Below are 23,989 nucleotides of genomic sequence, written 5' to 3'. Positions count from 1 at the left end.
AAAATGTGGAAAAAGTAAACCGGTGTGAAAACTTTCTAAAGACACTGTAGATAAACACATGCAATGCATTACACTGTTCTTTATCACACGTGTTGTTTTTCTTATGAGAAAATAATCCTAATGTTTTCTACTCTATTCTGTTCCATAGGTCGGTGTGGATGTTTTTGATCAGATGGCATAGCTGTACTCAGTGAAGGAGGGATCCGCCTCTAGCCTGTTGCTGTGTTCCACAACATGCTTGACTTGACTGCTATCAAAGCATACGTTTTGTTCAAGCAGTGGATAAACAACACCATGCTCAGGAGAGACTTCATCATGTGTCAGGCACACAGGCTATGTGAGAGGCATATGAGAGCCAAGGAAGCAGTAAAGATCCCATGCGAGCCATTGCGTGACCCAAATTGCGGAACGCTTCCCCTGAGAGGACAGTGCCATGTTGTCAGAACCTAAGGCACCTGTGTCACCTACAAGAGACGCGTTTGTGGGAAGTGTGTCAAGCAAGTGAAAGTGGTGAAGATTTGTGTCGACTGTTTGGACAGCTAAATTAAATCAAACTGTTGTTGATTTAATTCCATTGCGTGAATACGCACATCATGTAAGCACGAGCTGACAACAATTGACTATTTTTACTGCTTTCATATCAACACTTATATTAATTATAATGTCATTATTGCTTTTGTGCTGAATTTCACTATTTATCAAGCACACTTGGCGCTTAAAATGATGTTTAGGCTACTGATGTTTTCATCATTTGACTGTGCGTCTTGCTGACTGTGCATCTTGTTGGTTGGGATATTTGATTTATTTTGTTGTTATACAAAGAAGCTGTTACCGTGTTCCAACACGGATGAGTTCTGTTTCATAATTGTAATATAGCCTACAGCAACATAAACAAAACCAAATATAAAACCTTATAATTCTTGCGATAGCATACAGTGCCTTTGGAAAGTATTCAGACCCCTTGACTTTTTCCATATTTTGTTACTTTAAGGCCTTCTTCTTAAATAGATTAAATGTTTTTTCACCTCATCAATCTACACACAATACCCCATAATGACAAAGCGAATACCGGTTTTTAGATTGTTAAGCAAATTTTGAAAAATAAAATCTATAAATACTTTATTTATATAAGTATTCAGACCCTTTGCTATGAGACTCAAAATTGAGCTCAGGTGCATCCCGTTTCCATTGCTCATCATTGACGTTTCTAAAACTTGATTGGAGTCCACCTGTCATAAATTCAAATGACTGGACGTCACAAATATACAAATAAGAGTCATAACACAGTTTAGGTTTCATGTGCAACCCTGGTGCTCTGCGCCTCGTTGTTTAGTAGAACAAATAAACAATCATATGGATGTGTCTTTCGGGTTCTTTGGAGAGATTGAAGCTTCGTATAATGCATGCTTTCTTTCATACATTTTATATTTAGACAACCAAACTCCTTCCCTCACCAACCCCCCTTTTCGCTACCCAAAACCAAAATCACCAAGAATAAAAATAATTGCTGGTCTTGTCTCCAGTTTGTGCTGGAATGGAGGCTGTACAGAGGAAGCTGCCACATCTTCTTGGCACTCCTCCCTCGCCCGCCTTGCTGCCATTATGTTTTAAATGGCAAGTATTGCTTATCCCGGTACGCAAACTTATGTTGAAAAGACTTCCAGACGGTGAAGTTAGGTTCATTTTAGGTTCTGAATGAAAGTTAAAAAGACATAAATTAGAGCTTGGTAGCACTTTATAATAACTCACGTGATAAAGCATTTAGAATGGATTAGTGAATTGTTTATTCATTACTCCATTCGTAAGATGTTTAACAATGTTATTAGTATTTAATATAGGTCTTTATAACCCATTTACTAATCATTAGTTAAGTATTTAGCATGGGCTATTTATACTTTAGAAATACTTTAGAAGTTATTTGAGTGACCAGTGGAATTTCTCGCAAAAAGATGGACATGCCATTGGTAGACATTCCAGCAGTACCTGATGCTGCTGAAAGGACAAATGTGTTGCATGCCTGCAGTCAAGTTTTGAAGACATAAGATTGTCAGGAAGCATGATGATGTGGCAAGTGACACTTTGCTTCTTTAAAGCCCAATATATTTTAAACATGACTACTGGCATATGCAAAACATTTTGGGACTGTATTAACAGTGTACTGAAAAAAATACGAAAAATATCATTTTTTAGTGGATTTTTCCTTTTTCCTTTAAGCCAATTCCACTGCTTTTTATCATTGTTCCCCTATAATCAGGGACTGATTTTCTTTTTGGGGGTGGAGACTTCGCCAACCGGAAATCCCAGTTTTTAACACATATGGACCCAGAACTTAATCACTCAGAATACGTGATTAAGTGAAGTTAATACCATCCTTCCCATGCTCCCACCAGCTGCCCATTGCCACAGAGAGGCATCACCACCCTGAACCTCCTCAGCCTCCACTTTACCATAAAGCCCTGCCACTCCATCAATCTGGATAAATACACAAGAGCACTCAGTATATTGTCCATATCACCCATGAGAGCTTCCATGTATTTTAAGTAGAGCAACAAGAGAGAAGGGTGTATATCTCTTTTTCTCTCTCTCTCCAGCTCTTCCTCTCTCCCTCGAAATCGAAAATTGTGATTCTATTGTAATTGAACCGAAACCGAACCGACTTCAAAAAGCACTAATTGCTAAGCACTAGTATTTACTAACTCTAAGTATTGGCGCTGGTAGAGACGAGAAGCAGGTACAGGGAGTAAACATTTAATGATATACGGACATAAAACAGGACAGGAGAGCGTCTGGACATGAACACATAAAGACATTAATGCTGACACAGGGAACAAACGGGGGAGCAGACAATTATAGATGAGGCAATCAACAAAGGGAAGGAGTCCAGGTGAGTCCAAACAGGCGTGAGAGTACACCCCCCTCTAGGGGCGCCACCCGGCGTCCCACCTGAGCGAGCCTGACGGGCCGACCAAGGCATGGGTGCTGGACAAGCCTGCTGGGGTGTAGAAGCCCGAAGAGCTGGCAGCGGCGTGGGAGCCTGGCGAGCTGACTAAGGTGTGGGGGCCTGACGATCCGGCTGAAGCGTGAAAGCCTGACGATCCTGCTGAGACATGGGAGCTTGGCGAGCTGGCTGAGGCGTAGAAGCCCAACAAGCTGGCTGAGGCATGATGTGGGATGGGAACCTGTTGACCCAACCAGGGCAAGAAGACTTCTCATGCCAGCTAAGATGTGGAAGCCCGGCGAGCTAGCTGAGGCACCCCTGGTTCCATCGGCGACGTTATCCGGATATGACGTCAGAAAACAAAAACCTTCCTGATGCTTCGTATAGTGGTGTCAGCATTCTGTAAGAATTGATGATGTTAGAGACAAGAAGCAGGTACAGGGAATTAACATTTCGTGAAATACGAATATCAAATCAAATCAAATGTATTTATAAAGCCCTTCGTACATCAGCTGATATCTCAAAGTGCCGTACAGAAACCGAGCCTAAAACCCCAAACAGCAAGCAATGCAGGTGTAGAAGCACAGTGGCTAGGAAAAACTCCCTAGAAAGGCCAAAACCTAGGAAGAAACCTAGAGAGGAACCAGGCTATGTGGGGTGGCCAGTCCTCTTCTGGCTGTGCCGGGTGGAGATTATGACAGAACATGGTCAAGATGTTCAAACGTTCATAAATGACCAGCATGGTCGAATAATAATAAGGCAGAACAGTTGAAACTGGAGCAGCAGCACAGTCAGGTGGACTGGGGACAGCAAGGAGTCATCATGTCAGGTATTCCTGGGGCATGGTCCTAGGGCTCAGTTCCTCCGAGAGAGAGAAAGAAAGAGAGAATTAGAGAGAGCATATGTGGGATGGCCAGTCCTCTTCTGGCTGTGCCGGGTGGAGATTATAACAGAACATGGCCAAGATGTTCAAATGTTCATAAATGACCAGCATGGTCGAATAATAATAAGGCAGAACAGTTGAAACTGGAGCAGCAGCACGGCCAGGTGGACTGGTGACAGCAAGGAGTCATCATGTCAGGTAGTCCTGGGGCATGGTCCTAGGGCTCAGGTCCTCCGAGAGAGAGAAAGAGAGAAGGCGAGAATTAGAGAACGCACACTTAGATTCACACAGGACACCGAATAGGACAGGAGAAGTACTCCAGATATAATAATATGAAACAGAACAGCGTCTGAACATGAACACATAACGACATTAATTCTGACACAGGGAACAAATGGGGGAGCAGACAATTATAGACGGGTTAATCCACAAAAGGAAGGAGTCCAGGTGAGTCAAATGAGCGCTGATGCGCGTAATGATGGTAACAGGTGTGCGTAATGTAGGGCAGCCTGGCGCCCTTGAGCGCCACAGGGGGAGAGTGGGAGCAGGCATGACAACTAACACTGAGGCATAGTATAAATCCAGCCCTTGAAGTGGCCGTACAGCTAGTAGTGCTTCATAGGTTGTTTGCCCTGGATCTCTGGATCTTAGAATTGCTTTTGGCCCAGCCATAAAAGCAATAAATCCTTATCGGTAAATAAAGCTGGAGCCAAGGAGAAGCTTAAATATTTTCCAATTATCAATGATCCTGCAGCGTGGCAGTAGCCGTGATAACTGTGGTGTTATCATAAAGTTGGATGATAGTGCCATGGCGACTAATGGCCAGTAGGGATAAGATATTCCATAATGTCGCTGTCCTGCAGTTTAGTCAGGGTAGCTGGTAATAAGAGCCAGTGGCTATGTAGGTGCAGTAGAGGGCAAGGCTAATGGCAGTTGGAGCATGGTCTTTTAACTGGCGAGAACACATGCATGCACTCTACCTGAGCCCCTTCTTTCTTTCTGACTGACTCGCCATAGAGAGAGGGAGCCGGTGTGTCTATTGTGGGGTTAGGTTACTGTTGGTGTTGATCCAGTTCTGGGTTACATGAGTCGAACACAGCTGAGGTGAACATGCTTCATACATTTGCCTGGATTGACCTAAATCCTATAACTGTTCTAAAAAACACAGTGGGCCCATTTTACAGTAATGTAAGATTTAAGAGATCTGTGCTTCAACAGAATGACAAGGAAAGTATTCTACAGGACCAAGTTAGAGGAGGCAACAATTCATCCTAACCACAATGAATGGCTGTCTACTAGCTTCCAGGGCTGCTAATGCAATCACATTGTTAACCCTCAAAAAGATCAGGTTGCAAAATCACCATGTTTTTTAAGTCACCGTAAGTCTACTGGTATTGTACAAGCAGTGGATTCAGATTCAACATATTTGTAAATCTTGAGTTAAGGTACAAACCTTTCATTGGTAAAATCAAATAAACCTTACCCTCTGTAGAAATGTTGATTGATGTGCATTAAAACTCGTTTTTCAACTACTCCACACATTTCTTGTCAACAAACTATAGTTTTGGCAAGTCAGTTAGGACAGCTACTTTGTGCATGACACAAGTCATTTTTCCAACAATTGTTTACAGACAGATTACTTCACTTATTATTCAATGTGTCACAATTCCAGTGGGTCAGAAGTTTAATACTATACACTAAGTTGACTGTGCCCATAAACAAAATGGAAAATTCCAGAAAATGATGTCATGCCTTTGGAAGCTTCTGATAGGCTAATTGACATCACTTGAGTCAATTGGAGGTGTATCTGTGGATGTATTTCAAGGCCTACCTTCAAATTCAGTGCCTCTTTGCTTCACATCATGGGATAATCAAAAGAAATCAGCCAAGACCTCAGAAATTTTTTTTTAGAAAAAAAAGAAAAAAAGAAATTCACGTCTTGTTCATCCTTGGGAACAATTTCCAAATGCCTGAAGGTACCATGTTCATCTGTAAAGACAATAGTGCAAGTATAATGTCACGCCCTGGCCTAACCAAAATAGAGAATAAAAGCCTCTCCATGGCCAGGGCATGACATTAGGTTGGGAATTCTAGTTTATTTATTTATATATTTTGGCCGGGTATGGTTCTCAATCAGGGACAGCTGTCTATCGTTGTCTCTGATTGGGAATCATACTTAGGCAGCCTATTTTCCTTTTGTATTTTGTGAGAAGTTGACTTTGTTAGTGGCCTGTATAGCCCTAGTAAGCTTCACGTTCATTTTTGTTTTTGGCTACATTGTTTTTGGCGACATTCAAAATAAAAATAAATGTACGCTAACCACAATGCACCTTGGGCCGGTCATTTCCCTGACGACGTTCGTGACATATAAACACCATTGGACCACGCAGCCGTCATACCGCTCTGGAAGGAGTCGCGGTCTGTCTCCTAGAGATGAATGTGCATTGGTGCGAAAAGTGCAAATCAATCCCAGAACAACAGCAAAGGACCTTGTGAAGATGCTGGAGGAAACAGGTCCACTGGTCTGATGAAACAAAAATGGAACTATTTGGCCATAACAACCATCGCGATTCGAAGAACACATTCCAAGCTTAAAGCACGGGGGTGGCAGCATCATGTTGTGGTGGTGCTTTGCTGCAGGAGGGACTGGTGCACCTAACAAAATAGATGGCATCATGAGGATGGAAAATTATGTGGATATATTGAAGCAACATCTCAGGACATCAGTCAGGAAGTTAAAGCTTGGTCGCAAATGGGTCTTCTAAATGGACAATGACCCCGCATGCATACTTCCAAAATTGTGGCAAAATGGCTGAAGACTTCTTATGGCTGCAGGGGCAGTTTTGAGTAGCTTGGATGAAAGGTGCCAACCGGTGCCCAGAGTATTTTTCCGTTTGCCTTTGATGAGAAACTGACTGCCAGGAATTATTTTTCATCGAATAGAATTGTGAAAAACACCTTGAGGATTGATTCTAAACAACGTTTGCCATGTTTCTGTTGATATTATGGAGCTAATTTGGAAAAAAGTTTGGCGTTGTGTTGACTGCATTTTTGTTTTTTTTTCTTAGCCAAATGTGATGAACAAAACGGAGCTATTTCTGTTACACAAATAATCTTTTTGGAGAAAATGAACATTTGCTATCTAACTGAGAGTCTCGTCATTGAAAACATCCGAAGTTCTTCAAAGGTAAATGATTTTATTTGAATGCTTTTCTTGCTTTTGTAAAAATGTTGCCTGCTGAATGCTAGGCTTAATGCTATGCTAGGCTATCAATACTCTTACACAAATGCTTGTGTAGCTTTGGTTAAAGCATTGGCACGGGATTGCTCGACGCTAGAGGTTAAGGAGATGTATATCTATAATTCCATGTGAATAAGTTTTATTATCATCTACATTTATGATGAGTATTTCTGTTGAATCGATGTGGCTATGCAAAATCACTGGATGTTTTTGGAACTAGTGAACGTAACGCGCCAATGTAAACTCAGATTTTGTTATATAAATATGAACTTAATCAAACAAAACATACATGTATTGTGTAACATTAAGTCCTATGAGTGTCATCTGATGAAGATCATCAAAGGTTAGTGATTCATTTTTATCTCTATTTGCGCCCTGCACTTTCACTGGCTGTTGTCAGATCATCACCGTTAACGGGATTGCAGTCCTAAGAAGTTTTAAGGACAACAAAGTCATGGTATTCGAGTGGTCATCACAAAGCCAATCAATCCCAGAGAAAATGTGTGGGCAGAACTGAAAAAGCATATGCGAGCAAGGAGGCCTACAAACCTGACTCAGTTACACCAGCTCTGTCAGGAGGAATGGGCTAAAATTCACCCAAAGTATTGTGGGAAGCTTGTGGAAGGCAATGCTTCCAAATACTAATTGGGTGTATGTAAACTCATGACCCACTGGGAATGTGATGAAAGAAGTAAAAGCTAAAATAAATCATTTTCTTTACTATTATTCTGACATTTCACATTCTTAAAATAAAGTGGTGATCCTAACTGACCTAAAACAGGGAATTTTTACAAGGATTAAACGTCCGGAATTGTGAAAAACTGAGTTTAAATGTATTTGGCTAAGGGGTATGTAAACTTCTGACTTCAACTGTACCTCTACCTATACAGAGTACTGTACGAGGGCTGTGATGTCACTTTATGTTTATGACATGATGCAACCTTGACAATATCACTGTATGGCTCCTTGTTATCAAATTCTGGTTAATCAACAGTATACAAGTATGTCATTAGCTGGTCTTTATACACAGACTAATTCAACTCAAGTGAAATTATATAACCAAAAACAACATCAGCATGGATGTGACAATTCCATCATTTCACTCTAAACTTTTGTTGCAATATTTTAATAGTTTGCAAATTGATTGCTTATTGTTCTGTCTCTCACTGTCTCTATCACACGTGTGCGCACACACACACACACACACACACACACTGCCTTTGGCATTTAAACTGTTGAGTGTAGGGGGCAGTATTTTGATGTTTGGATGAAAAACGTAAATTAAACTGCCCCGAATCTAGAATATGCATATAATTGTCAGATTAGGATAGAAAACACTCTAAAGTTTCCAAAATCGTCAAAATGTTGTCTGTGAGTATAACAGAACTGATATTGCAGGCAAAAACCTGTGGAAAATTCAACCAGGAAGTGGCTTCTATTTTGAAAGCTCCATGTTCCATAGCCTGCTCCATTTAAAGGGATATCAACCAGATTCCTTTTCCTATGGCTTCTCCATAGTTTTTACAGTCTTTAGACATAGTTTCAGGCTTTTATTTTGAAAAATGAGCGAGAAAGATCACATCGCGCAAGGAGATGGCTGGGTGCCAGCAGCATTTTGCATGCGCAACAGCTTGGAGCAGCCATTTTCTCTCTCATATTGAAGAAGCTACAGTCCCGGTTCATATATTATCGATGATATATTGTAAAAAGAACCTGAGGATTGATTATAAAAAAGATTTGACATGTTTCTACGAACAAGCTAAGCTGTGTTTTGCTGTATTGCACTTGTGGTTTCATGAACATTAAATATTTTTAGTAATTTAATTTGAATTTGGCGCTCTGCAATTCAGCGGATGTTGAAGAAAATTATCCTGCTAACGGGATGGGTGCATCAAGAAGTTTGAAAGTGTCACGCCCTGGTCTTAGTATTTTGTGTTTTCTTTATTATTTTGGTCAGGCCAGGGTGTGACATGGGTTTATTTATGTGGTGTGTTTTGTCTTGGGGTTTTCGTAGGTATTGGGATTGTGGCTTAGTGGGGTTCTCTTGCAAAGTCTATGGCTGTCTGGAGTGGTTCTCAATCAGAGGCAGTTGTTTATCGTTGTCTCTGATTGGGAACCATATTTAGGCAGCCATATTCTTTGAGTGTTTCGTGGGTGATTGTTCCTGTCTCTGTGTTTGTTTGCACCAGTATAGGCTGTTAGGTTTTCGTGTTACGTTTCTTGTTTTTGTATTGTTCGTTTTTCCATCATCATTAAATATGTATCAAGAATACCACGCTGCATTTTGGTCCGACTCTCCTTCACCTAAAGAAAACCGTAACAGAATCACCCACCACAACAGGACCAAGCGGCGTGGTGACAGGCAGCGGCAGGAGGAGCAGCGATCACAGGACTTCTGGACTTGGGAGGAGATATTGGACGGAAAAGGACCCTGGGCACAGCCTGGACAATATCGCCGCCCCAAAGAAGAACTGGAGGCGGCGAAAGCGGAGAGGCGCTGGTATGAGGAGGCAGCACGGCGACGCGGATGGAAGCCCGAGAGTCAGTCCCAAAAATGTATTGGGGGGGGCTCACAGGGAGTATGGCTACGCCAGGTAGGAGACCTGCGCAAACTTCCTGTGCTTACCGGGGGCTAGAGAGATCGGGCAGGCACCGTGTTATGCTGTGGTGCGCACAGTGTCTCCAGTGCGGGTGCATAGCCCGGTGCGGTATATTCCAGCTCCGCGTATCGGCCGGGCTAGAGTGAGCATCGAGCCAAGTGCCATGAAGCCGGCTCTACGCATCTGGTCTCCAGTGCGTCTCCTTGGGCCGGCTTACATGGCACCGGCCTTGCGCTCGGTGTCTCCGGTTTGCCTGCATAGCCCAGTGCGGGCTATTCCACCTCGCCGCACTGGCAGGGCGACCGGGAGCATTCAACCAGGTAAGGTTGGGCAGGCTCGGTGCTCAAGAGCTCCAGTGCGCCTGCACGGTCCGGTCTATCCAGTACCACCTCCACGCATCAGCCCTCCGGTGGCAGCTCCCCGCACCAGGCTTCCTGTGCGTGTTCTCGGCCCAGTACCACCAGTGCCAGCACCACGCATCAGGCCTACAGTGCACCTCGCCTGTCCAGCGCTGCCAGAGCCTTCCTCCTCTCCAGCGCTGCCGGAGTCTACCGCCTATCTGCGCTGCCAGAGCCTTCCTCCTCTACAGCGCTGCCGGAGTCTCCCGCCTGTTCAGCGCAGTCAGAGCCTTCCTCCTCTACAGCGCTGTCGGAGTCTCCCGCCTGTTTAGCGCTGCCAGAGCCTTCCGCCTCTACAGCGCTGCCGGAGTCTCCCGCCTGTCCAGAGCTGCCAGTCTGCAAGGAGCTGCCAGTCTGCAAGGAGCTGCCAGTCTGCAAGGAGCTGCCAGTCTGCAAGGAGCTGCCAGTCTGCAAGGAGCTGCCAGAGCTGCCAGTCTGAAGGATGCCGCCAGAGCTGCCAGTCTGCAAGGAGCCGCCAGAGCTGCCAGTCTGCAAGGAGCCGCCAGAGCTGCCAGTCTGCAAGGATCCGCCAGAGCTGCCAGTCTGCAAGGAGCCGCCAGAGCTGCCAGTCAGCATGGAGTAGCCAGAGCCACCAGTCAGCATGGAGCAGCCAGAGCCGCCTTTCAGCATGGAGCAGCCAGAGCCGCCAGTCAGCATGGAGCAGCCAGAGCCGCCAGTCAGCATGGAGCAGCCAGAGCCACCAGTCAGCATGGAGCAGCCAGAGCAGCCAGTCAGCATGGAGCAGCCAGAGTCGCCAGTCAGCATGGAGCAGCCAGTCAGCATGGAGCCACCAGTCAGCATGGAGCAGCCAGAGCCGCCAGTCAGCATGGAGCAGCCAGAGTCGCCAGTCAGCATGGAGCAGCCAGTCAGCATGGAGCAGCCAGTCAGCCAGTCAGCGTGGAGCAGCCAGAGCTGCCAGTCAGCATGGAGCAGCCAGAGCTACCAGTCAGCCAGGATCTTCCAGATCCGCTATTCAGCCAGGATCCGCTATTCAGCCAGGAGCCGCCAGTCAGCCAGGATCTGCCAGAACTGCCAGTCAGCCAGGATCTGCCAGAACTGCCAGCCAGCCAGGATCTGCCAGAGCCAACTACCTGCCTGAGCTTCCTCTCAGTGCCGAGCTTCCTCTCAGTCCCGAGCTACCCCTCAGTCCCGAGCTACCCCTCAGTCCCGAGCTACCCCGAGCTACCCCTCAGTCCCGAGCTACTGGTTCTCAATCAGAGGCAGGTGTTTATCGTTGTCTCTGATTGGGAACCATATTTAGGCAGCCATATTCTTTGAGTTTCGTGGGTGATTGTTCCTGTCTCTGTGTTTGTTTTGCACCAGTATAGACTGTTAGGTTTTCATGTTACGTTTCTTGTTTTTGTATTGTTCGTTTTTCCATCATCATTAAATATGTATCAAGAATACCACGCTGCATTTTGGTCCGACACTCCTTCACCTAAAGAAAACCGTAACAGAAAGAAGCATTTATTTTGACTTTCGGCGGTCATTTTTCAAATCGAAGACAAGGAAGAGAGAATATTGACGTTGGTTGCGAGATACAGAAGAATAAGAAGAAGAACATACAGAAGAAGAAGAGAGAATATTTCACAGCTCCACGAGCTCTTTTTGCAGTTGGCGAAAGCATCATATTTGAAATAAGTTTTAAGGTTCAGCATCGAGTTTAGGTTTCCTGAACAACTTTTACGTAAGTTACCGTTAGACCTTTGACTCCATTAACAGACAGTTAATCAGATAAGAGATCAGTTCCCAATTTAGCCTAACATTGTGTTTAAATCTGTGCTAGTAATACACGCATATACAGCGCAGTTTCGTAAGTTTCAGTATATGAATGTTTAGCTAATGTGGGGTAATTAGTAGTCTACAAGCTGTCAGTGTTCAACAACTTAACATTCAGCCATTTGAAATCCACTAACTCAGTTAGATTTTCATACTTGAACTCAAAACAAACAATTGTTATTATCAATCTGTTAAAGTTAGTCAAAAGACTACCAGAATTTGCAGATAGCCTGTTTGCTATCGTAAAGGTGTAAGAAATTATAGCTAGCTTACTGCAGAGTAGTGCTAGTCATGATCTAACTAGTAACTTAGGCTGGTAGTTGATTTTAAGGTACAGTTAATAATAATGGGGAAGTGTAATTAAGATTGAGATTGGACTAAAATGTGGTTAATTGGATGCTTAGATGTAACCATAGACTGTCTTATTTTTGCATAGGGTCAATTAAACATGAAAAGAAAGGAAGATACTTTTTTTTAAAGAAAGCATAAACAGGCAGATCAGGTGCAAACAGACCCCAGCCCTTGCATCACCACCAGAGCAGCTCCCTACCTGAGGCTAGTTAGAGTCAATGTGGTCAGACTTCACAAGGACCCAGTCTACCACCACCAGGTCAGAGCATCTAGATGATTCTGTCAGATTAAGCCTCATGTTAAAATGTTAGTTCTTGTTTTGATGGCTGTGGCATTTGTATTGTGATCATACACTGATGGTTCTTGTGTTATTTTAATGTAATAGGGATGACACAGAAACATCTGGCTCTGAGCAAGACGGTGAGCCAGAGCTGCCAGGAGATGTCATCGAGCCCCTCCCAACTGCATCAAACACCAGATATGCTGTTCCAAAAGGACCCAATGTTAGGCCAGGCCTATACTTTAAACTACACATTTTAGGTAGCAGCTGTTAGTATCTAATCTTGTGGATCCCTTAATTATACATTTCTATAGAGATATGACACATTATTTAATGTGTATTTCAGACATTTCAAGATCCAGAGAAGAGGGTCCTGTACAGCCGTGTTTGAAAACATTTCCCAGAATTCAGCATGGTACTAGGTAAAGGGCTTTCAACAGCTCCTGGTATGAAGACAATTCATGGCTTGAATATTTTGTAAGTCAAGATTCAACTTATTGTTTCGCCTGTAGGCATTTTTCTCTGCCCAATACACCTGAATCTGCCTTCACATCAAAGTCAGGTTTATGTAACTGGAAAAGGGCGCTGTTTAAAGATTCTGGGTTTTAGCTCCATTCGAAGGCAGAGCATCATATCAATGCTATGTATGTTTGTAATCAGTATGAAAGGGCTATTGACAGCAACTCATCAATGTTAGATGTCATAAATGAGGACCGGGAAAAAAGTGGAGGAAAACTGTACTTACATTAACCTGTTAGAGCTCTAGGGGCGCTATTTCATTTTTGGATAAAAAACGTTCCCGTTTTAAGCGCGATATTTTGTCACGAAAAGATGCTCGACTATGCATATTCTTGACAGTTTTGGAAAGACACACTCTGAAGTTTCAGAATCTGCAAAGATTTTGTCTGTAAGTGCCCCAGAACTCATTCTACAGGCGAAACCAAGATGATGCATCACCCAGGAATTAGCAGAATTTCTGAAGCTCTGTTTTCCATTCTCTCCTTATATGGCTGTGATTGCGCAACGAATGAGCCTACACTTTCTGTCGTTCGCCCAAGGTCTTAGCAGCATTGTGACGTATTTGTAGGCATATCATTGGAAGATTGACCATAAGAGACTACATTTTCCAAGTGTCCGCCTGGTGTCCTGCGTCGAATTCGGTGCGCAATTGCCAGCTGCTTCTACTTTACCATTTGATTCAGGGGAGAAAGCATGTGTCCAAGAACGATGTATCAATGAAGAGATATGTGAAAAACACCTTGATGATTGATTCTAAACAACGTTTGCCATGTTTTCAGTCGATATTATGGAGTTAATTTGGAAAAAAGTTTGCGTTTTGAGGACTGAATTTATGGATTTTTTTTGGTAGCCAAATGTGATGTATAAAACGGAGCTATTTCTAATACACAAGGAATCTTTTTGGAAAAACTGAGCATCTGCTATCTAACTGAGAGTATCCTCATTGAAAACATCAGAAGTTCTTCAAAGGTAAATGATTTTATTTGAAGGCTTTTATGTTTTTGTTAATGTTGCGTGCTGGATGCTAACGCTAATGCTAACGCTAAATGCTAACGCGAAATGCTAACTCTAGCTAGCTACTTTTACACAAATTATTGTTTTCCTATGGTTGAGAAGCATATTTTGAAAATCTGAGATGACAGTGTTGTTTACAAAAGGCTAAGCTTGAGAGATGGCATATTTATTTCATTTCATTTGCGATTTTCATAAATAGTTAACGTTGTGTTATGCTAATGAGCTTGCTGATAGATTTACACAATCCTGGATACAAGGGTTTTTTCATAGCTAAACGTGACGCAGAAAACGGAGCGATTTGTCCTAAACAAATAATCTTTCAGGAAAAACTGAACATTTGCTATCTGAGAGTCTCCTCATTGAAAACATCTGAAGTTCTTCAAAGGTAAATGATTTTTTTGAATGCTTTTCTGTTTTTTTGTGTAAATGTTGCCAGCTGAATGCTAATGCTAAATGCTACGTTAGCCATCAATACTGTTACACAAATGCTTGTTTTGCAATGGTTGAGAAGCATATTTTGAAAATCTGAGATGACAGTGTTGTTAACAAAAGGCTAGGCTTGAGAGCTAGCATATTTATTTCATTTCATTTGCGATTTTCATGAATAGTTAACGTTGCGTTATGGTAATGAGCTTGAGTCTGTATTCACGAACCCGGATCCGGGATGGGGAGATCAGAAAGGTTAAAACAATTGCAGATGTGCGCCTGTTAACTGCCACTCAAAATATAGAGCAGAGAGGTTATCGAGAGTCTGATGACTCTCACAAGGGTAATTTTTGACAAGACAATCTTAGAAAATTTGCAAAACATGACCATCTCAAAGAGAAAAAGATGAATGCATGTGGCAATGCTAAGTACACAAGCCACCAAATCCAGAACAAAGTTATTGAGGGCTTAGCTGAGACGGTACAAAGTGAGATAATAAGAGAAGTAAAAGAAAGTTAAGTTTTTAGTGTAATTGCAGATGAAAACCAAAGATTTAAAGACAAAATAACAAATGTCGTTAGTTATTTAAGAGGTACTATTACAACGGGGCCATCCACGAAAGCTTTTTACACTTTCAGTCAGCTGAAAGCTTGGATGCAGCAGGTCTCACAAAAATTATAATTGATTGCCTTGAAAAACATGGTCTGGACTACAGTTATAATCTTGTGGTGCAAGGCTACGACGGTGCATCCGTCGTGAGTGGAAAGCATTCTGGTGTCTGCATGGATTAAGAACAGTGCAAGAATTGCATTTTATGTGCACTGTAATGCACATTGTTTGAATTTGGTTCTTATCGATGCTGTAAAATCAGTGCCTGAGGCAGTCAACTTTTTTGCTCTCCTGCAGGAGCTTTATAACTTTGTATCTGGCTAATATGTTCATCTCAAGTGGCTTACAGTTCTGAAAGAGCTGTATCCACAGCAGCAGCCCAGGGAACTACAGAGATTTATTGATGTAAGGTGGGTATGCAGATACATGGCATGCCGTAATCTGAGGGACAGGCTTCCAGCAGTTCTCATAGTGCTACAGGATATCACACTTGAAAATAGTGGTGATAGATAGGGGTGACCTAGCAAGGGCTGTGGATCTGGTAGGTGCCCTTACAGACACATTCCACGACTACAGAAGTGAGGGTTACTTTGGAGAACTATGGAAAGAGGTTGAACAGATTGCAGAGCACTACAAAATAAGTGTACAGTGTGTAAAAGACAGCCTAAACAAGCTTCAGATTTCACAACTCATTGCAGATGAGCACTGTAGGACAGAAACACAGTGACCAAAGTGATGGTGAGAGCTTCCAAAGAGCTATCTTTTATCAGGTGCTTGACAGTCTCACAGCTGAGCTGCAGAGGCGTTTTTCAAAGAAGAACTGTGAGATAATGCAAGGGTTAATGTTTTCCTTTGCTCAGTCCTTCGAGATTTAGAAGGCCTCAAGCATGAGGTTCATCAAACCAAGCAGCTTCTTGATAGGAGAGAGAAAAGTGGAAGGGACAGACGGTCTACTCTCCTTGACTTTGTTGAGTTGCTAGAACCTTATAAAGAGGTCTTCCATGAGCTATTTCGACTTCGTAACATTTCTGTTGTTTCACCAGTCAGCAGTGCTTCAGCTTTAAAACTGATTAAAACTTCTTCGGGATAGGAGGCAGTATTCGGAAGTTCAGATGACTGAGGTGCCCAAAGCTAGGATATGCATATTATTGGTAGTATTGTATAGGAAACACTCTGACGTTTCTAAAACTGTTAACCTCTAGTAACTCCCCATCCCGGGTCCGGGAGCTTAATCATCGACTGACACTTTTTAGCATAAGGCAACGGACATAAATATTCCTAGAAAATATTCCTATTCATGAAAATCACAAGTTAAATATATTGAGACACAGCTTAGTCTTTCGTTAATCACCCTGTCATCTCAGATTTTCAAAATATGCTTAACAGCCAAAGCTAGTAGTAGTAGTAGTAGTAGTAGTAGTAGTAGTAGTAGTAGTATTGTGTCGCGCGTGGATGAGGGTGCGCACTTCGTTATTTATCTCCGGTAATGAACATACTATTCTCCGTCTTAAATTTGATGGTTTATTTACATATTAGGATACCTGAGGATTGTTTAGAAACGTTGTTTGACTTGTTTGGACGAAGTTTATTGGTAACTTTTGGGATTCCTTTGTATGCATTTTGAACGAGGGAACCAGGTGGATTACTGAATCAAACGCGCCAACTAAACTGACTTTTTGGGGATATAAAGAAGGACTTTCTCGAACAAAACAACTATTTGTTATGTAGCTGGGACCCTTGGGATTGCAAACAGAGGAAGATCTTCAAAGGTAAGTGATTTATTTTATCGCTATTTCTGACTTTCATGACGTCTCTGCTTGTTTGGATTTTTTTTGGTGCTTTAGTACATGGGGTGCTGTCCTTACATTATTGCATGGTATGCTTTCGCCGTAAAGCCTTTTTGAAATCTGACAAAGAGGCTGGATAAACAAGAAGTTAAGCTTTTAATTGATGCAAGACACTTGTATTTTCATGAATGTTTAATATTACGAATTTTATATTTTGAATTTCGCGCTCTGCAATTTCACCGGATGTTGTCAAGGTGGGGAGCTAACCCAAAGAGGTTTTCAAACCCACCGTAGGACAAGAATGGTTGATGACAGGTTAACTCGGAATTCTCAGTGTTGAGTCAAGGAGGGCACGCTCCCTCAACATGTATGAGTTTGTGAAACATTCAGCCAGTTCTCACCAGAACCGCAGAATTATTATTTTTTAAATCTACCTAGGAAAATTTGGCATACCTAGGAAAATTTGGCACTTAGGCGGTCTCTCTGGTCATGATTCAAATCTGTACTGTGTACTAGCTAGTACACTGACAATTCTAAAATGAAAAATCCAAAGGGTAACTTGTCACAAAGATTTAATTTTGTCTTGATTAGGCCAATTCCAAAACTTTTCTTTGCTATTCATTAACATAATATATATGAGCATAAATATGATTCTGTAAATTGGCAATTTTGATGGGCACCAAAATTATTAATATTTTTCAAATCCATTTCTGCTTGATACCTGGTATGTCAAATCACAGTGTTTTTTGAGATGAACTCTTTTGTAAATAAACTATGCAATTTATGTAACACACAAATTATATCTTAGCTTAGAAAACAGTGACCCAAGTCTCTCCAGATTGTGAGTACGAGAGAGAGAGAGAGAGAGAGAGAGAGAGAGAGAGAGAGAGAGAGAGAGAGAGAGAGAGAGAGAGAGAGAGAGAGAGAGAGAGAGAGAGAGAGAGAGAGAGAGAGAGAGAGAGAGAGAGAGAGAGAGAGAGAGAGAGAGAGAGAGAGAGAGAGAGAGAGAGAGAGAGAGAGAGAGAGAGAGAGAGAGAGAATATTCAAATCAAATGTTATTAGTCACATGTGCCGAATACAACAGGTTGTAGACCTTAGAGTGAAATGCTAACTTACGAGCCATTAACCAACAGTTCAGTTTCCAAAAAATACGCATAAGAATAAGAGATAAAAGTGACAAGTAAATAAAGAGCAGCAGTAAAAAATAACAATATATACAGGGGGTGCCGGTACAGAGTCAATGTGCAGGGGCACCGGTTAGTTGAGATAGTATGTACATGTAGGTAGAGTTATTAAAGTGACTATGCATACAGTAGATGACAACAGAGAGTGAGAATTCTAGTCAAGTAACCCTTTTGGACCACACTATCTGCCACATTGAAGAACTCCGGGTTAAGTGAATTATCACTTCTACCTCTATTCAGCAATCATAGGATTCATTCATGCTCCTTAGATGCCAGGTTATGAGATGCCAGGTCATGGTCTATGGACCCCCTGATGTAGCCTTGGCCACCCCATGTATAAAACTCTAGTTCCGCCACTGGGCATGGGCCATTGTGTTTGGGTAGAAACAGTCCCATCAGAGGTCACAGAGCAGAAGTTTTAATACAGTTTTTTAACTGACACCAACGTGGCTTCTTCTGGTCATAATGGTAGGGTTAAGTAGCTGCAGTCTCATTCCCAATGGACTGACTCTTTAAATAACTTTTATTATACTAACATACCTAGTTAGGGAGGCCTTAACTACCCATGTCATCCATCTCTTCACCAGCATGCAAATATACACAGACACATACACAAAAACATCACCCTGTAACCATGGGCATCTGGCAGACATCACACCCACACTCCAACACCACTAGGGTCAGAGGGTAGGTCGAGGAGGGATTTTTTGGGGAGGATAGCTCATGTTCTCTGGGCCTGTCTAATGAACCATACACATCCCTGGAAATGCAGAACAAGCATATGATTCACCACCCAATTAAAGTGCGCTCCAACTCCAAGCTGAAAACTGGAAAGATGGAAAGAAGGAAACAACATCCTTCCATCCACTGGGTTCCCAGGAGCCTCACACAAGATTTAACTCTGTTGTTGGACTGTGTGTGTGTGTGTACATGTGTCTGTGCGTTTGTGTGCATGTGCGCTTACCTCTGTAGTGTCTGTCTGAGAGTGTTTGAGTGACTCCAGCAATTATCCAACAATTTGGTCTATGCAGTGATTTGTTTAATTTCCCAGACAGGCTTAGTTCCACTGAATAGTTGTCCAAGTAATTGTCTTTTTACATGACAAAGTTCAGGAGTCAGCTCAAATAAAAATTAGCTGTAATGAGTCCTTTGAAAACATAGTCGAGTTAGAGAAGCCACAATCTTACACAGACTGACTGAGAGATCATTTGGACTGCAGCTGAGAGAGAAAGGAGGAAGAGAGTGAGAGATTGGGTAGAAGGATAGAGGGTGGGAGGGAGAGAAAGAGAGAGTTAATGAGGAGCTTTCAGAGATTGAAAGAGATGAGCGAAAATTAGGGTGACTGGTAGAAAGAGCAACAGAAAAAGAGGAAGAGCGAGACAGAAAGAACAACAGGCAGAGAGAGCAAGACTGGGAGAGAGAGAGGATATGCAGCATAGAAACCACTTGGATTGGGCAGTAAACATTAGGAATCACATTTCTGAGAGAGAGGAGATTTTCTGGACATTTTCTTTTTCCTCATCCTTCACACTAGCCTATAAATCCTCTCTGATCTGTGAGCAGCAGACAATAGGGTGGAAGAGATCAAGAGCAAGAGAGAGAGGAAACGGAGCTGTGCTTCCTAACCTCCTGCCAAATGTATGCCAAAGATTTTCGAAAACAAACCCAATATTGATTAAACCCCCATATCTACTGGGTGAAATACGACAGTGTGCCATCAAAGCAGCAATAATTGTGACCTGTTCCTTCAAGAAAGGGAAACCAGTGAAGAACAAACACCATTGTAAATACAACCCATATTTATGTTTATTTATTTTCCCTTGTACTATTTGCACATGGTATACACTGTATATAGACATAATATGACGTGAAATGTCTTTATTCTTTTGGAACTTCTGTGAGTGTAATGTTTACTGTTCATTTGTATTGTTTATTTCACCTTTGTTTATTTTCTACTTCACTTGCTTTAGCAATGTTAACATATGTTTCCCATGCCAATTAAACCTTTAATTGAATTGAAAAATTGAGAGAGAGAGGGACCTGGCTGTTGCTGTATGTTGGAGATATAATTGGAGCTGTGTTTAGCCATGGTTTTCATGTCACGTAGACTACATACATAGACCTACAAATACCTTATTCTCTCTCAGGCTGCCTTTTTGTAAGCTACTTTGCATCACACCACATACACAGTTCCTCCTCCTGCTAAATTACAGCCCATCCCATTTCTATCTTCTACACTGTTGCAGCAGAGACACGGCATCATTGCAGTACATTGCACCATAGGCCTTCTGCATCATATGATCACCTTATATAACCTTTTCAGATCTCGGCAATGCCTGATGATGAATAAGAAGTAATTTCAGTTTTAATTATCTTTTAATCATGTTTACCGTCGCTAGGGAGAGACGGCCCTGTTTGCTCTCCAGTGTTAAATTCGCTGTGCCTCCCGGCAACTCTATGCAATCTTGTTTTAGAAGGGAAAATCCTTAAATTTACAGCCACAAACTCAATATTTACCCAACACTGGAGACGATTAGCCCCATGCTAGACTCTAAACATAAAAGGGGCAAGTTGGGACCAAATAAGGTTCTTGAGAGCGATGCTATAAGGGAACCATTTTAGGGTCTCTGAAGAACCATACAAAAATCCAAAACCAGAAATGTTTTAGCCCATCAGGACCAGAATTGAATAGCCCTGCTGCAGGGTTTTAAGCCATATTATATCCCAGGGTGCCTTTCGAGTGAATTTTTGCGTTACCAATAGCAGGTAGCGAAGTGGTGGCCAGTCGTGTATAGCCATAATGGAATTTTTGGTGACCTTATTGGACCTTTTCTGCTGCTTTTGAGACATCCCTCCTTGGGGCACTACTTGATTGAGTAAATAAAACACTAAACAATCACAATAGTATATTATTATTCTCATATGTATTCATTACATTAATGATAAACCTTTAAACTGCACTGTTTCTCCCCAAGTCTCTATTTTTCAGCTCCAGATGACAAAACCTGCCCTGTCCAAGGGTCGCAGGTCTGACGACTTCTTTCTGGTCACACATTGTATTTGGAGAAATATCCAATAAACCAATAACTGTAAATGTACTTTATTGCAGCTATTTTCCCAAATAAAAAAGAGAATACAGTTGAAAGTTGACATACGTTGACATACCTTAGCCAAATACATTTAAACTCAGTTTTTCACAATTCCTGACATTTAATCCTAGTAAATAATTCCCTGTCTTAAGTCAGTTAGGATCAACTCTTAATTTTAAGAATGTGAAATGTCAGAATAATCGTAGAGAGAATAATTTATTTCAGCTTTTATTTCTTTCATCACATTCCCAGTGGGTCAGCAGTTTACATACACAACATTAGCATTTGGTAGCATTGCCTTTCAATTGTTTAACTTGGGTGAATTCTGGCCCATTCCTCCTGACAGAGCTGCTGTAACTGAGTCAGGTTTGCAAGGCCTCCTTGCTCGCATACACTTTTGCAGTTCTGCCCACAAATTTTCCATAGGATTGAGGTAGGGCTTTGTGATGGTTGCCACTCCAATAACTTGAATTTGTTGTCCACAACTTTGGAAGTATGCTGTGGGCCATTGTCCATTTGGAAGACCCATTTGCGACCAAGCTTTAACTTCCTTACTGATGTCTTGAGATGTTGCTTCAACATATCCACATCCTTTTCCTTGCTCACGATGTCATCCATTTTGTGAAGTGCAACAGTCCCTCCTGCAGCAAAGCACCACCACATCATGACCCTGCCACCCCCTTACTTCACGGTCGGGATGGTGTTCTTCGGCTTGCAAGGAGCCAGATATCTGAGATTTCCTCCAAACATAACGATGGTCAGTATGGCAAAACAGTTATATTTTTGTTTCATCAGACCGGAGGACATTTCTCCAAAAAGTACAATCTTTGTCCCCATGTACGGTTGCAAACCGCAGTCTGGCTTTTTTTTAATGGAGTTTTTGGAGCAGTGACTTTTTCCTTGCTGAGCGGTCATGTCGATATAGGACTCGTTTTTACTGTGGATTTCGATTTTTTGTTCCTGCTTCCTCTTCACAAGGTCATTTGCTGTTGTTCTGGTTGATTTGCACTTTTCAAACCAAAGTACGTTCATCTCAAGGAGACAGAATGAAACTCCTTCCTGAGCGGTATGACAGCTGCATGGTCTCATCGTGTTTATACGTGCATACTATTATTTGTCCAGATGAACTTGGTGTTTGGAAATTGCTCCCAGCGATTAACCAGACTTGTGGAGGTCTACAATTTTTTTTTTTGGGGGGGGGGGGGTCTTGGCTGATTTCTTTTGATTTTCCCATGATGAAGGTAGGTCTTGAAATACATGATGTCAATTAGCCTATCAGAAGCTTCTAAAGCCATGACCTAATTTTCTGGAATTTTCCAAGTTTTAAAGACACAGTCAACTTAGTGTATGTAATCTTCTGACCCACTGGAATTGTGATAGGGTGAATTATAAGTGAAATAATCTGTCTGTAAACAATTGTTGGAAAAATTATTTGTGTCATGTAAAGTGGATGTCCTAACCGACTTGCCAGAACTATAGTTTGTTAACAAGAAATTTGTTGAGTGGTTGAAAAACGAGTTTTAATGACTCCAACCTAAGTGTATGTAGACTTCCAACCTCAACTGTACATACAATTGACAAGTTATTAAAATGTATTTACGTTGGGTCTAATATCTGTGTGTGTGTGTGTACGCAAGCGTGCGCGTGCGTGCGTGCGTGTGTGTGAGAGGGAGGCATGTTTTTCAACTCATAAAAATTTTTTTACTCATACTGTACACATTAAGCCATAGTCTTTTACAATAGTACCTATCACACTTTGATTTGATAGATATTTAGAGGAATTATGTAGATATTGAGAATGGATATGAAGGAGTAGATATCTCCAATCCTAAAATAAAATTGAGCAAACATTAAATACACAAGTAATTACAACGCATTTACATTATGGATAATGTGTGTGAGTGTGTGCGTGTGCATGTTGTTTTATTTTTCCTTGTCAGCCTCCCATCTCTGATAGGCCCAGTCTATGCACTTCTGGGTGATGCTGTCAGGCAGTGGTGGAGGGCATGGCAGATTGAAAGAGAGATGCACAAAGTGACAGTAAGTGTACAGCTCAACAACATGTCTGTGTGTACATCTGCTGGTGTGAGCATATGCAATATCATTCTGAATAACCTGTATCCATCTGGGGATCATCAAAAGTTTCTCCCTTCACGGACAGTGTAGTAGGACCTGGTGCCGCCGGTAAATTAAATACCACAGCATCTAAAAGAGAGAGGCACAATTTTCTTAACTGGCAATAATCATACAACTATCAGATCAAGCGTTAACTGGCGATAGCAGACACCCGCATAGCTGATTTCTTAGCGGTGTCTGAGGTGTAACTGTGTTGGATCTGTCAAATCAGTAGGCAGCAGCTCATGATCATTGTCACAGCTCTAACACAGTTCTACCTCAGACACCACCAAAACAACCACTATGCGGATGTCGGTTAAAGTAGATGTGATTAAATAGAGCCCCAAGTGAGGGAGAATGTGCATGTGTGTATACATGCGCACTGATAACATACACACACGTACACAGATTTTGTGGTGTAGATATGTGGTAGTAGAATAGTGGCCTGAGGGCACACACTTAATGTGTTTTGAATGTATTGTAATATTAAAAAAATGGTATAACTGCCTTAATAATTTTGCTGGACAAGATACAACAAATTAACAAAGTTTGTGTGTGTGTATCTGGCAACTCACGCAGCATACTTCATTTTCCCAAATACTCATTGTACTTGCCCTTGCAATCTGATGTGTGTGTGTGTGTGTTCTGTGTTATTATGACTTAGAAGTGTCAACCTGACCCCATCCTTGTAGTAGTACATTCAGTGATTAGCTTTGGAAAAAAATTACTATCAACAGTGTACAGTAAAAAGGATATCAAATATTCAGATCTGGACA

At 42.0% G+C, this 23,989-nt stretch overlaps 3 long non-coding RNA genes across 4 annotated transcripts in view; 2 read left to right on the top strand and 1 right to left on the bottom strand.

Annotated features, from left to right (window-relative positions):
- Nucleotides 1-9,340, top strand: part of LOC149977456 (uncharacterized) — a 33,429-nt gene extending 24,089 nt beyond the window's left edge. For both annotated transcript variants that reach the window (XR_016486676.1, XR_016486677.1), the window contains exon 2: nucleotides 149-9,340. This is a non-coding gene — a long non-coding RNA (uncharacterized LOC149977456). The remainder of the gene's footprint in view (nucleotides 1-148) is intronic.
- Nucleotides 2,735-20,962, bottom strand: LOC149977455 (uncharacterized). Its single transcript, XR_016486678.1, has 2 exons — nucleotides 18,974-20,962; nucleotides 2,735-4,052 (listed from the first exon to the last, which is right to left on the bottom strand). It is a non-coding gene; the product is annotated as an uncharacterized LOC149977455 (long non-coding RNA).
- Nucleotides 13,349-23,989, top strand: part of LOC149977452 (uncharacterized) — a 1,012,103-nt gene continuing 1,001,462 nt past the window's right edge. The window contains exons 1-2 of the long non-coding RNA XR_016486671.1: nucleotides 13,349-13,958; nucleotides 14,327-14,388. This is a non-coding gene — a long non-coding RNA (uncharacterized LOC149977452). The remainder of the gene's footprint in view (nucleotides 13,959-14,326; nucleotides 14,389-23,989) is intronic.

The sequence above is a fragment of the Oncorhynchus mykiss genome, chromosome 15, assembly GCF_057628025.1.
Source record: "Oncorhynchus mykiss isolate SJ-2025 chromosome 15, ASM5762802v1, whole genome shotgun sequence".
Lineage (NCBI taxonomy): Eukaryota > Metazoa > Chordata > Actinopteri > Salmoniformes > Salmonidae > Oncorhynchus > Oncorhynchus mykiss.
The sequence above is the reverse complement of the archived record's forward strand: the minus strand, read 5'-3'. Positions and strand labels throughout refer to the sequence as shown.